General features: G+C 40.3%; 1 protein-coding gene across 1 annotated transcript in view; it reads left to right on the forward strand.

The window, feature by feature from the left end:
- The first annotated feature begins 285 nt into the window (after positions 1-285).
- The window catches only part of COMP (cartilage oligomeric matrix protein), a 37,381-nt gene continuing 25,086 nt past the window's right edge, over positions 286-12,580 (forward strand). The window contains exons 1-3 of the mRNA XM_052802314.1: positions 286-1,564; positions 4,657-4,773; positions 7,376-7,559. The gene's annotated coding sequence lies outside the window, so the exon portion shown is untranslated. The remainder of the gene's footprint in view (positions 1,565-4,656; positions 4,774-7,375; positions 7,560-12,580) is intronic.

The following is a 12,580-nucleotide window of genomic DNA, read 5'->3' on the forward strand; positions in this document are numbered from 1 at the left end:
CACCCCCCCTCCGCGGGGAGGGGCGGAGCCTGCTTCTGACTGACTGCTGTGCCAGCCAATGGGTCTTCGAGATGAGGAGGAAGGGCGGGCTGTGGAGGCGGTGGCGGGCTGAGGTGGCGGTTCGGCCCTGAGGTGGCGGTTCGGCACTTGTGGTGGCGAAGGGCCCTGGGGCGGTTGGAGGGAGGAGAGGGGCTGTGGTGGTTGTCGACCCTTGTGGAGGCGATGGGCGGGGGGGGGGCTCGGGCGATGGATGGGCTCTGTGGGAGCTGCGGCCTCTGTGGTGGTGGTGGGAGCCCTGCGGTGGTACCAGGTTCGTGTGAGGGGAGGCGCGGTGGTGGTTGCCCCTGTGGGGGCAACGGGGGGGCCTTTATCCCCCTGTGCCTGCTGTGAGCCTGGAGCTGCAGCCGCTGGTTCTGTGGCCTGCCTGCCTCACGTTCCTGTTTGAAATGAGTGTGTAGGTTCTCACAGGGATGTAGCTTGGGTAAGGGAGTTATGCAGGGGCTTGAAGTGTTTTGAGACAGACATGTTGATTAAGAAGGATCTGGTATTATAGTAATACCTGCTCTAGCTGTAATACCTATTATACCTGTAATACCTAATATAATGGCGTGATAGTCAGAAAGCTGAGTTGCTATGAGGTGAGGGTAGTGGAGTTGGCCGTGGAGATTCTCCAAGGTCAAGGAAGGTGAATGACACATGTTTCTACCCATACATAAACAGAAAGTTTTGGATTTGGGTGCCCTCATTTCAGCATCCTTTTATTAGCTAGCACACGACAAATCTCTTTTAAGATAACTTCTGTGTGTTGTAAAAAACATTGATACGAAAGGCTAGGTACTCAGTCCCTCATCCCTACTAAAGCCTTCAACTATAAGATGCAAATATGTATCTTCTTTTATAAGTAACTTTAATTTTATTCTTCCTTTTGGTGTAGGATAAAGCCTGGAACTGAAACAGCATGTACCAGATTTGCAGCTGTTAGGCTGAAAAGATCTAGATGAAGATTGAAAAGCATTCTTGTCCTAGGAATATTGTGCACCAAGGAAGGGAAAGAAAGAGTAAAGAGAATACAGGAGTCAGCGCTTCTGCCTACAGACTGTTAGAATTAATCTTTAGCTTTAAGCCTCTAGAAAGAATAGACTGTACCAATAGTTTATCATAAATGTATCCTAATTCAGGATTCAGATTAAAGTAGGTTAACCCAACAAGCCACTAAAATCAAAAGGCAGAATGCAAAATTGATTGTTGAATTATGACTGTCACATCAGCTCCAGTTTAGCATGGTGACATCAAGATAAGTCAGTGTATACCCGTACAGAAGTTCTTCAGTTTTACAAGACAGTTCTAATGTTGAGACTCTTGGTTCCTAAGGGTGAAACACAATTGAATTAAAACCCACCGGAATTTTGGTTGGAAATCATCCACGGATGAACTTAACTGGTGCTTTCTTAAAACAAACTGGAAATTAACTGCTTTGTAGTTCAGAGAAAAGCATAACTGTGAGAAAATATGAATTTCTACTTGAGGATGAAAGCGGAATTGAAGAAGAGATTTATAAAACCAGGTAGGCTGCTTGGTATGAACACTTATTTATTAATAAACAGAATGTGCTTGCAACATTTGGCTGGTTTACAGAATCCTCAGAAGTTCTGGAAACCGATCAAAGCTTTGATGCGCTGCTGGATTTCTTTCCCTGTCCCCTACATAATACAGAAAATAACAATGCTTTTAAAGAGAAGTTGTTTGGAAAACTCGCTGAAAATTGCAGGTCATTAGCTCGCTATGCCATCAGAAGGTAAATTGGTCTTCTGATATGGGGGCACCAAGGACCGTTGGCCGTGTTCACGGACAAGATGGTGCTGCTGTCTGAGGTGCTGAAGCTGGAGGGCTGCAAGGAGATCCCCCACCACACGGGATGGCCTGCTCCCCTGTCACACAAGGCAAAAGTAGAACCAGAGTGAATCGGGTGTGGAGAACCTGCAGTCCACTTTGATATATTTTGATGAGGGATCAAACCGGTGATTAGTTGTGACCATTGGGCTCCCGGTTACAGTGTTTAAAAATGCAGACTGCAAATAGTCTTTATACCAGTATAGAAGCATGACTTGTGAAGAGGGTACATTTGAATTTCATGATACTATTGCTTAATTGTAGTTCACTGCATGCTGGAAACTCTGTGGACTGCTTTGGTGCTTCTAAAGATAAACATGGAGGCACATATGCAGGCTACACTGCAAAGCTCCTAGACAATATTTTTTGTGTAAGCCATGTTTCGTGAAAGTTTTCTCTTTTAAATCTGGGCTAATGCAGAGGGATGGCACTCTGACTCATTGGTCTTTACTGTTGTGCATCCAATATGAAATTTAAAAAGGTAACACTTCAGAAAACTGGAACACATTCTCTGAAAATGTTGCTGCTTTACCATTTTTATGCATAGTTAGAAGCTAGAATTCGCAGGACATACTTAGCCATAAGAAGCTATCCAAGAGAACAAATGTGGGTGAATTTAATTTTTAAAAGCATGCTTTCTGCTTGCTTCCATGAGCTAAAAAGTTTAGGGTGATTATCTTGAAGGGGTGATAATGAAGGTTCCTGATGATTGTAAGTGTAAAACTGATGCATACAGCAGTTTAGGTGTTGGTAGAAATAGCACAGTCCTGACTCAAAGTAATTGGCTTTGCCAGAGGACTTTCCTTGAAACTCATTTCAATTCCAAGACACACTAGCACTGGGATCTGATAACATCCTCCACTCAGGACTGCACAAGAGAGGGCTGAAAACAAGCTGTTATGGAAAGGAATAAACTGATTGGTCTCTGCAAACTCCAAGCCATGGAGATAGTGCTAGAAAGTGTCATCATGACGTGGGGGGTTCAGAGCCAATCAAACTGAGTCTGAGGAATCTTTGCAAAACTGCTACTTCAAATGACAGGGCTGGATAAAAAAAAATGTGTATTTTTATCCTGGGATAAAACAATTCAGGTTAGGGGAAAATGAGTATGAAGCAGAGATCAGATCGTTTTGGCAAAGAATGCTTAAGGAATGCTCACACATTACACATCTGATGGTGGTGTATCTATATAATAAGTACTGTGGTTAGCAATACATTAACATATTATAGAACAATAAATGCAATCAGTAAATTTATTATGCATAACTTTCTTATCTGCTCTGTCACTTCACATCTCTGTTTCTTCTTTTCTTGTTTAATGTTCAGGTAGCTCATACTGTTGTAAAAGTTCTTCATTTTCTGTCTCTCTGTTTTTCCTTTTGTTGCCTCTTCCTTAAAACAAATCTTCAAATGAAAATTCCATACAATTTTACCTAGTTTACCTAGCCTGAGTACTAGTAAATGGAAGAGCAAAGAATACCCGTTGTTGTTTTTTTTTAAAGAAAAACTATTCCCCACTATACTATTTCAATGAAATAAATTTTTTTATTGAAAAAAATGCGCCAAAAACGCAGCAACAAAGCAAAAATTTTTGAAGGCTACGAATTAGGTATTCCATTGCAGATGTTACAGTTCTTCTCAGTTACCACAAGAGGGACATAGAAGGAAAGCTAATGCAGCTCTGGAAAAAAAAAGAACAGCTTGATGCAGCTTCATAGCAACATACATTTTCCTTTTGTTTAGGAAGATCTTCTGGGATCATAACATTTCTATAGCTTCCTTCATCCCATATAAACTTAAAAAGCTTTATAGACCTTAGAAAATGTGATAATAAGCATTAATAGCTAAAATGGATCTTTTCCCAGAACTTTATAATCTTTCCTCAGCTTTTTCCTATTGGAATGTCTGTAGTAGTGTCGGGACAGGGAGCGGTTGGGCTGGCTGTATTTTTGTTCCATCTCTAGCTATTGGACAAACAAATATTGCAGCATTTAGTAGGCATGTGGAGAAGGTTATGGAGCTATTTTTGTTTATTTAATTTTCACAAATTAATGGCTGATGATGCAAATGTCGTAAGATCAGAGCTCATATAAATGCCTTTATGAATTAAGAGGACCATAAAATCCCCTTAAGTAAATATTGAAGTGTTTATTGGGCTCTTGTGGAATTTTAAAAAAAGCACAGTCCTAATATGCACTAGATTTAAAGTAATGCAACATGTATGTTTAAGGATGTGCAGTCTATTAATCCCTAATATCAGTAAATCTGTACTTCCAGCTATGGTGAGACAGAGGCATCACTAGTTGGGCATGCTGCTTTCTGGGATCTGAACAATAATACTGTGAGAAAGGGCTGTTCTGAGTAAGGTGGAAATAAAGACTTTTTTTTTTTTTTAATTACAGCTTTATGGACTTCAGTCTTAATGCCTAAATTTATGTGACAGGTATTTTAAGATCACATTAAAAGATCTCTGTCAAGTGGTACTAGATTGAACGGTCATTTTTAAAAAGCCCTTTAATACACAGAATGTTTTCACAAGCTAAAAGCATGTGAGAAAAGTATTATTGTGTAAATGTAAGAATTTCTCTAAGGTGCCAGAAATCTAAGTGCAACAGTAAATGCAACCCAACTTTGATTTCAGGAGTACGAGTAACATACTATAGAAGATTCACAGAAAAGGGCTATTACTCATTATCAAGGGAATCTCAATGCTTTTATCCTTCAGCAAATTGTGTAATATTTCTGTTTCAACTGATTTACCTGCAGGTTCAACTGTGGCTATAAAAAGTGTTCCTGAAACAAGTCATGGGTAGGTAACTTAAAACAATGAAGGAAAAGGAGGAGAAGATCTTGACATTTCTTCAGTGATCTTGAATGAACAAGGTATTTAGATATTAAGGTGATGAGTGACATAAAAAGATAATCGCAATATTTGAAAGCCAGTAAATGAAACTAGCTGTAAACTCTGTGCTATAAACCAGTTTTCTTTCACTGTCTAAGCTAAGTGGATACTAAAAAGCTAATAAACTGTGAAAAGGTAACTTAATATTAAAATACTAATTAAAAATACTTCATTTCAGTATAAAATTTGAAATCCTTCCCTCCAAAAATGTATTGAAATCCTTTCTAACTCCCACTCCTTGAAAATAGCTGAAGTGTGTGTTCATCTGAAACAATGCCACGTTAGCACAGAATCTGAATTCAAGGAACTAATGTAGGGGAAAAATCTTTTTATGAACAGAGCTTTTGGCTTTCTGCAGGTTTTTGGTTGCAAAAGTACTACATGAAGTGATCTACTTCTCTAACTGGCCACAGAAGTTAAAGATCACTAGCAAAAAGGCATACTTTCTAAAATCCCAGAAAAAAAATTGCTGGAATTGATGGATATATTGAAGCAGATATTTGAGAGTATCTGTTCCCTATTAAATCTGTCTTTGGTAGGAGTTCTGGAAGGAGCAGACTTGTTAAAAATATTCCATTTCTAAAGGGGCATCAACATTTCTTTAAATGGGACTTCAAAACAGAGGTAGTTGTATCTGAGCTTAAAAACAAATTTTGAAGCTCTTGATTGACTACAAAGAGTTTACATATTTCTTTGTTTTAATTTCTGGCAGTTACCCGAGGCAGATGGAGAAGCAGTGAGGTTATTTCGGTATAATGTAAAATCCAGTACTTTGCAAAGGGTTTTGATGTGTGTTTGACTCTTGTGGACTGGTGTTCCTCCCTCTGTTTTAGTGGAGAAAATAAAAGAGTGGTGAATTTTCAGGTTATCCCTGGTGTCACATTTAAATTTATAAATAATCTAAGTTTTAGCAACACGACTTCCAATGTGGTAACAGCTTGCTTTCTTAAAGCATTACTGCTTTACAGACATGTTTTTAACTTTTGGGGAAGGTAGCATGCACAGGGTTAAATATGAGGTTGTTTTTGTAAAGAGTATCTTAAGAGAACAAATTTGAAAAACAGTATTTTTTGAGTCCCACCCTGTCTTTTTCTTTGCTTTTTGTTTAAGTGAATAACATACTTACATTCTCTACATATAAAGTAAATCCTTCCAAGTAAATCCTTCTTCCTGCTGTGGGAGAAGTCTGTTAATTTGGCACTTGTCTTAAAAATGAAATAATGTAAGCAATCCAATAATTAGGTGTGTTGCCCTTTGGGTTTTGCTTGGGGGGGGGCTATCTAAACACACATGTAAGAATGTGTGTTTAGCCATTTAATGTGGCTACATGACTTACAGGAGTGGTTCAGATTCTTGCTGGACTAAACACCTGCATCCGAGAAGGTCTTTGTCCTGAAATATGAATCATTTAGTTTTCTGGTCTCCAGCTCTCAAGAATTATCCTCTCTGACTTTTTCATGGACATCTCAGTTCCTTTTGATGTGAAACGCAGAGTTCACCAGCTAAGCTTTATCTTTTCATTGCAGATCTTAAAGTTTCAGAAAACAATGAGTGTAAGAACTTTCATACTTTCCTAGCAGCAGCTATAGGTAAGGCTAGTAATATTAACAGTTGCTTTTCCTTTATTTCTTGCCTGAAAAAAACCCAGATCTAGAATTGAGGGAGACCAAATGTATTAGGTGTTGCAGTTGTTTTGCCATCATGGAAGCCCTTCCATTAGAAAGCCTGTATTTCTGATGTCTGGGGGTGAGTGCAGGGCAAGAAGAGGTTGGGTGCCTGAACCAGACTGGTTTCAGGATGGAGAAGCTTACTTGAAGTGGAAAGAATGTTTTCTTTGCAGAATGTTGTGGATTTGAGGAGGAACCAAGCCAGTACTGAACACAGGTCATGAATGGTTACAGTGTAGCTTTGTAATGCCTTCCCAGAAGTCATGAGTTCCTTGGAAATGTACCCAGGCCACTGGTGGAATTTCATCAAACAGCATATGAAAAGATCAAGAGAACAGTGGGGTCCCGGATTTTAACAGTACTCCTGAGAGCGAACGTTTCGGTTGATTATACCACCTGCTTCCTAAAGACAGTGGGCTTAAAATACAGGGGATTTGCCCCTACTTGCTTGAAACAAGGTTTACCGCTACCAGATTGATGTGAAGGAGTGTTGCATGTAGTTCCTTTGCTAAGGGTTTTCCCTTTCTCAGTACAGTTTCATAGCCTGCTCCTCAGCTGCTAAGTCAGGAGCGATTGTCTCACCCCAACCTGGTGGTCCTGGTTACTGAGACTTCCTCAGACTGGACAATTTAAGACCCACTGACCTGCCTTGGGAGCAGCAGCACCCTGATGGCAACACCTCTGGACCTTCTCTGGACCTGATCCAATCTGCCTTCTACTGCCAGGCTTTCAACAGCACTTCCAAATTAACTGCCCAGCTAGCCTTTGCTTTTGGCTTTTCCATGTGCTATGTGAGGAGGCGGAGTTCCCACTGTGGAAGGCAGCCAGTGTGACAGCGAGTAAATAAATGGAAAGGTGCTGGAAGAGCTATAAAAAGATAGAGAGATAAGGAGTCCTTCCACGCTCTTCCCTCCAGTGTCACGCAGACCAGCAATTATCAAGTGGTGCCGTTTGAGATTCACGTTGCAGAAGCTGCTACAGGTGCCATAATGAAAGTGGAGTCTGCTTGAATTCCTGGACCCTGAGCAAGGCCCATGGCAACACTATGAACCCATCGTGGAGTCTGGAAACTGTGAACTGGGGCTGTTTTTACTAAAAAGGTAATTACTGAGCTTGATTTATGATCAAACAGAAGTTTTCAAATGGCTTCTCAATTCTGGTCCAGAAATCCTTGAGCCTTATGTCATACAGAGGAAACCCAGAACACAGAAATTTTTTTATGTAGTTGTTAGCAAATGTTATTAAGAAAATGAAATGTTGTTGAACTAGATCCTACGGCCTTTATTTCAGTGTTAGTATGAAGACAGAGCAAAGGTGCTATGGGAAGCTTGCTGGCAAGTAAGTGGTGTTCCAATCTCAGACAAGACGCTAAAATATTAGACCACCTTCCTGGCAGCAGATCAGTATATGACTGCTGGAGGAGGTGATTGCAAAAGGGATGTGAAAGAGGTCTGGAGAGCAGTAATTCTAAACAGCGCTTTAGTAATGATGTCATTTAAACAAAAAAGTAATGTTAAACATTGGGCAATGAATTCCTTTGGATCAAGAGCAACAGAGGGCCACTAGCCAAGATGCAGAAGAACTTCTACAGCAGGAGAAGTTGCACTGTGTAATAAAGAGCTTGTGGAAAGTCCAAAGCATGCAAGGTCATGATGGAAAAGCCATATTAGAATAATCCTGAGGAGTGGCAGGATAAATAAACCAGTATTTTCTGTGAGCGTGAGGGCTTACTAGGAAATGGAGGGGAGGAAGGCATTATAACGCTAGTCAAATAGTGTATTCACTCGTGATCTGTCCATGTGTCTTGAAGTCAGAAGCCAAATCTTGGGCTAGCTGGAGCACTGGAACAGCCTGAATTGTTCCTGTGATCCCAGACTGATCTTGAACTGTTCTCTTAGGGCTCAAAACAAATCCAGTTACAACCTGCATCTACCTCCTTTACTGAGGAAGCAGAAAGGCTGAAACAAAACAAGGGGTATTTATTATTCTTGTGGACTTGACAACTTCATGAACATCAGGAAACATCAAAAATATAATTTAAAAACTGTGTTATTACAGGTTTTTTCTTTATAGGGTGACTCATTATGGTGCTGCAAGTGGTCTGAATTGATGGATCACTTAGGCTAGGATATAGACATTAGACCTTTACTAGCAAGTACATATAGTTTTAAACAAATTCCCACTGAATTCAGCTATGAATAGCTGAAGGCCTGGTCAGCTTTGTAGGAGGCTACACATGCCTTGCTCCTTTTTTCCCTTTTTATACCATTTGTTCCATATTCCGCTAGAGGCCACCACAAACCTCATCTGAAAAAAAAAAAAAAAAAAAGAAAAAGAAAGGGAGGGGGCACCTGCAGTACTAAATGGCAAAAGCTCCTGTTTTATAGGGAGATTTAGAAGTGGAACTTGGATCTCCCTAGGAACAACTTCTCTTCCCGCTGTGTTAGGAGTAACTCCCAGATGTGACTTGAAGCCAGCAAATGATCTCAGGCTGTGAGATCAGATTTTGCTGAGTATACAGGGTTAGACATGTTCATTACTCTTTCCAGAAGATCTCCTATCCAAACCATGCATTGATATTTGATTTCCTTGGGAAATATTGGCCTTCATGGTAGCCTTTACTGCATTTGTGTATAGAGACTCAAAATTTCAACATTGTCTCCTGCCTTGCCAGTAGAAAGTTGCTTTTGTCATTGCTATTTATGCACCTGAGGCGTGGGGTTCCTGGAATTGTGAGCGCTTTCCTGGAAGAAGTGTTGAAGGGTGTAATGGCTTGTGCAGAAAGCATTCAAAGACTGAAAAGATGTCAAGGAGAGACAAGGCAGCTGGAGTTTAGGGATAGCTCTTGGATTCCACTCTCATTATAGGTATTTCTCTGGCCGTCATTGTCTCAGGAACTCAATGTCGCTTACACCCAAAGTGTTTTGGCTTGAATAAAGGTTAATGGAAGAAACTGACTGCTGTGCTAGCCAAAAGCAATTGGCCTTTATTGAAGGAAGCATTGCGAAAATACAGAGGATCAAACTTCTAGTTTCCATGTGGAATTAAAATTAGAGCAATTGTGTGACCATCACAGTTAGGCTACACATGTGCCCTTGCAACCTTTGGATGGGAAGAGCAGTTTAGATGAAGCAAGGACTTATTCTGGATCTTTACACAGACCGTGATACTGAAAATTATTGTGAAAAAGAGTAAATTTGCTTTTGTGGCTGTTTTTCAGCTTTGGGTGGGGTCAGGAGAAGGAATTGCCAGAAATCTCCAGAGCCAGTTCATTCCTGTGAGATTTCTGGTCTGATATTTTCTTGAAAACTCAAGAGGTTTGGATTAGTCTCCAGACTCCATCTTTCTGGAGAGCTTCCCACCACTTGTGAGCCTTTGTACATGCCATTTTTCCATTTCTCTAGGGGTGAAATAAAAAACAACCCATAGTCTGGATGATGTTGAATTTTCCTCTGAGTTTATAAATGATGTACAAAGAAACACAATTTTCGGATAAAGCCAGTAATCTGTAATGTCTCAAAGCTTATGAAAATAAAATGTGCATGTGAAAAGAGATGTACAATAAGATGAACTGACAGTATGTGTGCCAGGAAAAGCACGCATTTAGTAGCCAGTGGCTTCTTTGTTTCTACAATCCATGAGGTTGGTGAAACAAGCAGTTTCACAAATGAAACTGTCTAAGGCTAATAGGCCTCTTGAATTGATTCTTTTGACTTGCACCTGTTAATAACTTTCTAATAGTCTGGACCAGGTAGCACAGACGTTCCCTTTAGCATTGCAAAAGCTGCAACTCGGATAACATTTCAGAGTCGTACCTGTGTGCTTTCAGGCCTGAGTAGGGAGATACTTCTGCGTGAGAATAACTGAGTATTTAACATTGTTATCTAACCAAACGTGAATGAGGGCTCAGCTGCCTGGCTCTGTGCTATTATTTCTGTTTGAAAATTCATCTTTCGTATTGTATGACATCTCTCTTTTGAGAGAGACAAAGTGCTCCTGCTTCTGAGGACGATACCTGTCCTTCCCCACCCCCAGAGCGTGGGCCCTGTGAACATCTTTGTCTATTCATTCCTATGACAGCCGTAATTATCTTTGACAGAAAGCCTATGGAACGCCTCAGGCAAACACTGGAAGGGGGACAGCAGTGTGGAGAATATACTGCCTTGTGATATGATGGGGTCTGTCTAGAAGACACTGGGATTGTCATTCTCTGCTCATCCTTGAGGAGCTGGCATCCCTTTGTGGTCAAGATTTTGGGAACAATTAATGAAGGCATAAAAGGCAGTTTCCAGGAAGAAGATTCATTCTTGTTTGCTCGAAATGTAACAAAAGTTATTAATCAGTTGAAGTGGGCTATAAGCAAAAAAGATTGAGAGAGTGTTCTGCTCTACCACCATCACAAGAGGAAGAATGATTTTTGTGGAATACTAAGGCTCTGCTATAATAATAAACCCATTTTCTGTTTTCATAGTCAAGATTCTCATTTTATGTATGGATAATGAGACTTTCGAGAACAGCCTTGACAATCTGCTGGTGCTTCCTATATCCCTCTATTCTTTGTGCCCTCCATGAGTCTCCTAGTCATCCTGATTCCACAACAATCGAAGAAAGCGCCTACACTTGAAGAATTTTCATTGTAATTCATAAAGGCTTTTCCCCTCGTTTCCCTTGTGTAAGAAAAAGTCATATTTCTGCATTCAAGTCTTAAACTACCCATATTAAAACTGAACTTAAGTGTGTAGCCTCTTCTGAGATGAGACAAAGAGTATTGCATTTACTGATCAACTTCTTTTCCCCCTTTTCTGTCCCATCCAGTATTTTGAAGAGTTGAGTCTGGAGAAAGCAACGGTCAGGCTTCTGACCTCATCCCCATAGCCAGTGAAGATGTGAGGGGGGATTAATACAGTGTGACCTATCCTTTCTTTCTCTTCGTACAAGTTAACTCTAATTTTCAAGAGTGAAAAGGTTTATGTCTCCTGCAAACAGCTGACTGCAAATTACATTTTTACAGAGTACCTCAACAGTGGTCTTTTGATTGCTGGTGTCCTGAAAAGACCTGATTGCTTGGTGCTGGTTTTGCTTATTTCCAGCTGTTAAATCACACTAGATAACTTCCTTCTGGTTTTTGGTGGGGTTTTTTTAAGTGTAAGCAGTAGAGCTAATTGCTATGGAGAGGTTATGTGAGAAAGAGCAAATGGGAAGGAAAAAAAATGGCCCCTGTTGCAGTCAGTAAGAGAGGAAATGTCAAGAGAACTATCATTAATCTTGAATCAACACTTATTAAAAAACTACAGCTTTTTGCTGCATGTATCCAGGAGACCTGAACAGGTTTTCTTAATATAACTTCTGGCATGGAAAATTTCTCAATGTTCCCTTGAGATGTCCACAGAAAGGACAGCTTTGTGATCTGTCTGAACACAGTTATTAGAATTACTGGTCCAGCTTGTTGGGAAAGGTAACTTACCACTTCATACTTCTGAGGCAGAATAAACTGTGAAGTTCACATTTTCTCTGTGGGCCTTTGGGATGTGACCATAGAAAGCACAGTTCTGTCTCCCATGAATGGATGCTAACCATTCCTTGGCTCTCTCTATAAAAAGCAAGGTTTTCTCTGGAGTCCCAAGCCAAATATTTCCCTTTTTTTCTGCTGTTCTGCACTCTGTTATGTATTTGGCTGTGCTCTCTGTCCCAAAGGTGTCTATGTTCTGGTGGTATTAGGTATGAATAGATTGTCAAGTTCCTTGGGATCTTCCTTGCTGAAAGGCATGATGGAAACTTGATCTTTTTTTGAAGCTGCATGTCAAAAGGCTAATGGTATGTGCCAACTTGTGGGTCGAAGGCAGTAATTTGAGGACAGCAAATACCCATCTATGTCATACTTGTATATATGATACAGAAATAGTATTATTCATACACAGTATGTGCATTTATGTATAGCTACTGAATTAATCATGTGCAGACAGCTCCAGCAACATATCAGAGTAGATTTCCAGGGTCCCTCAGGTTCAGTATTCTGCCTATGAAGGGGTCAATGCCAGATGTTTCTTTTGAGTTAATAAGTCTTCGTACATGATCAAATCCAAGTCAATGCTCCCTAAAAGAGGTCCCTAGACTATTAAAA

Source organism: Harpia harpyja, chromosome 11 (assembly GCF_026419915.1).
Source record: "Harpia harpyja isolate bHarHar1 chromosome 11, bHarHar1 primary haplotype, whole genome shotgun sequence".
Taxonomy (NCBI): domain Eukaryota; kingdom Metazoa; phylum Chordata; class Aves; order Accipitriformes; family Accipitridae; genus Harpia; species Harpia harpyja.